General features: G+C 50.5%; 1 long non-coding RNA gene across 1 annotated transcript; it reads left to right on the top strand.

Annotated features, from left to right (window-relative positions):
* Window positions 1-622: 622 nt before the first annotated feature.
* Window positions 623-4,249, top strand: LOC120887587 (uncharacterized). Its single transcript, XR_005730898.2, has 2 exons — window positions 623-1,615; window positions 4,039-4,249. It is a non-coding gene; the product is annotated as an uncharacterized LOC120887587 (long non-coding RNA).
* The last annotated feature ends 1,089 nt before the right edge of the window (window positions 4,250-5,338 follow it).

Below are 5,338 nucleotides of genomic sequence, written 5' to 3'. Positions count from 1 at the left end.
ACTTGTAGGACATCCCTTGTCACCCTGGACCCCAGTCATCCTGAACAGCTCTGGCTCAGGCTGGCACCCTGACAACCCAAACAGCGCAGGCGGGCAGGGTTTGCTGTTCATGGCTTTTGCACTGCACGAACAATGGGTGCTGCCAGGTCCAGAAAGGGAGGGGAGTGAAAAGGTTAAAGTGCTTGAGGACATAGGGGGACTCGGAGCATTTATTTATTTGTGGCATTGGGGATTTAACCCAGGGACATCTTACCACTTAACCACACAGTTCCACCCATTTTTATTATTATTGGTTTTTATTTGGAGACAGGGTCTCGCTGAGTTGCTTAGGGCTTCAATAAGTTGCTGAGGCTGGCCTTGACCTTGTGACCTCCTGTTTCAGCCTCTGAGTTCCTGGGATTACAGATGAGTGCCTGGCTCCGGGTATTTATTTTAAAACGTAATTTAATGGCTTCCGTGTGAAAGGCGAGAACCGTGCAGAACACAAAGGACCCAACCCCACTGCACCATATCCTTGGGTGTAACACGCTGCGGTCCCCACACACGAAGAGAAGTGAGCCCAGGGCAGTGTAGAGAGCGGTGGTGCGGCCCCTGCGCACGCGCAGAGCAATGTGGTCCGAGAGGCGGGCGCGGAGGCTCCAGCGCAAGCGCAGAGGAGTGGGTGGGCGCTCCAGCGCAGTTAACTGTCGGCTCCGGCAAGGCGGGCGAGCTGTGAGTCCTGCACCCTCCTCTGGTGCACAGCGCACCTCTCTCGGCTGCCGGTTCCTGTTTTGTTTTGGTGCTGCCGCCCAGGCGCGCGCTGCAGCCCTCCTGGCCAAGTCTTGGATGATGAACGTCGAGCCTCCCCCCCCCCCCAGGCTTCTGCTTTCATCCCACCGGTATCTTAGAGGGTGGTGGTCAGTCTGGAGTTCCTGTACCTTTTAGGGACGTGAAGAGGTTGTTGTGGGACTGCAGAAAACCCAGCTACTCCGAGCTCAGACTTCCAGATAACTGGTGCACATGACCCTTGATCTCTCAAACTGGGGAAAGTCACCATGTCTCAAGGACTGTCTCATAGACATAGTATTTTTACATTTCTCTGGGGCCCATGGGTGAGAATTTGGGAAAAGGAAGCTTGGTGTAGGAAAGAGAGGAGGGGGCTGGCGCGATACCTGCTCCTGCAGCTGGCCTGGGACGGGATAGGACTACAGGTCCTGTGAGCACTGACCACAGGTCAGCATCCACATGACTGAGCTATGGTCACTGGGCCCCTTTGGCTCATACTGAACTTTTGTGCAAAATAAAGCCCTGGCCTGGATGAATGGGCAGAACCCAAGTGTCACAGCAGGCAGGGCGGGGTAAGCAGGGAAGAGCCTCCTCTGGCCTCAAGGGTAGACTCTTGTAGGGTGCTTATGACAGAACAGGCTGACTTTTCCCTTTGGCAGCTTGTATTTTAGGGGCGACTCAGTAAGTGAATTAAACAGATTCACGTTGTCATCTCAGATCCTGCTAGACACACTAGGAAGAAAGCAAGAAATTGAAGAGTGAGCCACTTACACACACAGGTCAGGGAGAGGCTTGAAGACAGGCTGAGGCTGTAGCTACAAGCAAAGCTGCAAACCAGCTTCACACAGTGGTAGGTGTTAACATTTTAATCTCATTTTGATTTGAGTTTATCCTGTTTTTTTTTTCCTTTCATTTTCTGACGTTTGTAGGGCTTTGAGCATGTTTCTGGGGTGGGTTGGGGAGATCAGAATCTGCTGCACCATATATATCTTTGGTGCAGCAGAACTATATATATATATACATATCTCTCTGTGTGTGTATAGAAATATATATATTTCTTGGCTGGCTTCTTCTCACTTCTACCCTACAGTCTCCCACCTACGAGGCGGCCTTGCCCAACAGCTTCTCACCTCTCAAGCCAACAGGCTACCAGGTGGGAATGTAGCAGCTGAGGAGCTCCATGTTCCTTCAAGAACTTGATGAAATTCTCAAACCAAACTCTCAAAGAGTCAGTTCAAATAGGGTGGGCAGAGAAGTAGGTGGTATGGGAACACAGGGAGAAATGTTCTGGAGTGTACTGTTTGGAAAAGATGCCAGGTGACCCTTCCCAGGTGAAGGAGGAGGTGACAGTGGCTTTCAGATAATGGGCCCCAGGCTTCTGTTCCCTGCTGCCCTCTGCCCTCTGATCTTGGGATTTCTCTAGGGAAGGCTGGGACCACCTGCAGATGGTGGAGGCCTGCATGTCTGGAAAAGGAAACGAGACTGGCCCTGGTCACTAGGTGTAGGCTGCAAGATGCTGTAGTTGAGAGCCCTGTATTGGACATTGACTGGAAGAGTCTACTCTTCCAGTAGCACATCCCTGGAGGTCCTGTGGAAATTCTGGGGATGTTGACACCTATGGGTCCAGGAAGCCCCTCCTCTGGAAGCAGCAGCTGGAGGAGCAGAGAAATCGTTGCTTTCTCTGCCTCAGGGTTCTGAAGGTTGGGCAATTTCTCTATTTTGGGCAATTCTCCAGGATATTTACACAGTCTGTACTTCAGCTACAATTCTAACCAGAGAAACCCTTACTCTAGAGCAAATTTTAAAGCAACTTAATTTGCTCTTACCTTGATGTCCCATATCTTTTATCTTGGCTTTCCCAAAACCATCTTGCCTTTACCTTGAGACTGACATGTGACTGGCTTGCACAAAGTTCCTGTCCACAGGAAAAATGACAGGTGGCATGGACAGGTCTGGGAGCAGACATACCTGCCTCTCATTTGATTACATCTTGACCAATGGAATCCACAGGAGAAGCATGTGGCTAGCCAGCCTGACTGGCTTGTGTTGAGCTCTTGGAGACCCAAACTTTGCAAGTTGGTGTATACATAAGAACACAACAGAGGTATCACTTCTAGCATTCTGCCACAGTTTCCAGTCTCTGAATAACACTTTCAGGTACATAAGGTTGGGTGGTTGCAAGGTTGGAAGGGATGATGGCTACAGAGTTGCCTCTCATCTGCCTCTGTTTGCAAGGTAGGGACGCACCTGTGTGGTACCTTTTGGTGTGGTACCTTTTGGTGTGGTAATGAGGTAGAAGGACTTGGTTAAAGACACAGGTTAAAGTCAACCAAGGGAAAGGCTCTTAGGGCAGAACATGACAGGGTTCCATCAGGGAACTTCTGGTTGTCCTCTCTGTGGATGGCACCACTTTACCAGCATCAGTGTACAACAGGAGTCTTGCTGTCTAGCACCTATGTTGGGGCACCAGCTTGCCCCAGCCCTTCTGGAGGTGGAGCTGAACCTTTGGCACTCACAGCCACACCCTGAGTCATGTGTTAGATTTCCTGGTGTGGTCCAGAGGCCCAGGCAGACACCGTGCTCCAGGATGGCATCCAAGGGCTGAGCCGTCACCACTTTGGGCAGGTTCTTTACTCACACAGGAATGCTTTCTTTTTTTCTTTCAAAAATGGAATCACACAGTGTACTTTGTCTTGTAATTTATATTAAAAAACAAAACAAATCTGGATATCTTGGTCTGTGGGAGGTATTTTCTTTCTTCATCATCTTTATGAATTCATAGCATGACAGTGTACAAGGCATGACATTATTTACTTTGGTCCATCCAGTTCCTACCCTCACTCTTGGATTCTTACTCTGGTCACTGGTGAGCAGCTTTCTGGGAGTGGAATCTGGAGACTGGAGTGTGGAAGTGGGTTGCACCTCATCTGGTGGAGATCCTGGTGTGAGGGTTGGTGCCAGGGTGACATGAAAGTTGGTGCAAGAATGACATGAGTATCTAGGGGTGGTGGCACATGCTTGCAATTCTAGTGGCTTGGGAGGCTGAGGTAGGAAAATCACAAGCCATGGTGTCCAGAGGTGCCATGTTTGGCACCTAGACCAAGCAGAGGTGTGGGGTCAGCTGACCCAGATCAGGCAGAAGTTGCAGCCTGAATGTCACTATCTGCTGTTGCACTCACTCAGTGTGACCCCCAGCATCTAGGCAAGGACCAGTTGGGGTGGTTTCTCCCTAGTCGTTGCCATATAGGCTCAGAGTCTGCTCTCATTCCTTAGATCTCAGCCCTCTTAAGGCACAGGCTGGTGGCTGGAGGGATCTTGGCCAACGGAAAGAGGCTGGCAGAAATTTGCCTGCCCTCCTATCATCTCCACGAAAGGCAGTGGCCTCCTGAAACCCTTCACGAGCCTCCATCTAGCTGTTTATTTATAGTCTGTGGCCAGCTCAGAAGAATAAAACAAAGCAAAATAAAAATAAGCCATCACTGTGTTTATTCTCCTTTCTTGCCTTTCCACTGCCCTTCCTCTTGCTCCCACTTCCCTGAAATTGCAGCCCCAGCCTCCCTACAGAGCATTTGTTTTGGGAACACTCACCAAGCCCTAGCAGTGGGATGTACATCCAGCATTACACGTGGAAAAGTTAACAAGCTTAGTGCGTGACATAGTGGAGGACTTGGGCAGCAGATGGAGCAGCCCCGTGGGCTCACGGGCATGTGTTGCCACCCACTGCAGGGGCACAGTACTGGGATGATCACCTGTTTGCTGGTTTGTGCAGAGAAGAGAGCATGTGCACTTGACTTCATAACATTTTTCCCATGTGTCTGAAAGTCCTTGGAGAAAAGGCACAGTGGGGGCTCCACCAAGACATTTACAATTCCGCATTCAGCTCCAGTCCTGTGGGCAGATCTAGGCCTTCAGGGGACAACCCCTGGCAATTGGATGTCTGACAGGAAGGAAAACCTTTAACCAAGGTGGTGGCCATGGGGTGGACCTGCCCAGAAATGGTTCCCTGGGGGGTGGGGTTCTGGGACTTTGCCACCTGGGCCAGGGAGCAGTGCCCTGCTAGGGTCTCGTGTGGCTTGTCTCTGTTTAGATGAAACCAAAGATGAATCTCTGGGCCTCCATCATCCTGAGATGAGCAAGAGCTGGCTGCTCAGAGCTCTCCCTTCTTTGAGCAGAGAACCCTCCCCACTGGCTGTGGAGCCAAGTTTGGTCACCTGAGTGGAGGAAACTTGTACCAGAGTTTCACCTGAGTGTCAGACCCTACAGAGACAGAGTTTGGGGCTCAGTTGTTCTTAAGGCTCCCTCTGCTATGGGGAGTTGGTTTTCTGTTGCCAAAAACACAGTATCAGAGGCTGAGTGAGTTTTCACAAAAAAGTGGTTTAATTTGGCTTATTATGATTCTGGAGGTCCAAGGTTGAGGGGTGTATGGTGACCGCATCCTTGTGAGCAGAGTCCAAAGTGGGCCAGGGCATCACATGACAAGAGGCAGGATGTGTGTGTGTGTGTTCTCATGTATGTGTGTACATGTGTGTCCACATATAGCTGCACACAGGTGTGCCTGGATGCACATGTGCAT

This window comes from Ictidomys tridecemlineatus, chromosome 10 (assembly GCF_052094955.1).
Source record: "Ictidomys tridecemlineatus isolate mIctTri1 chromosome 10, mIctTri1.hap1, whole genome shotgun sequence".
NCBI classification, from domain to species: domain Eukaryota; kingdom Metazoa; phylum Chordata; class Mammalia; order Rodentia; family Sciuridae; genus Ictidomys; species Ictidomys tridecemlineatus.
Note: the sequence above shows the minus strand (reverse complement) of the source record. Positions and strands in the feature narration are given on the sequence as shown.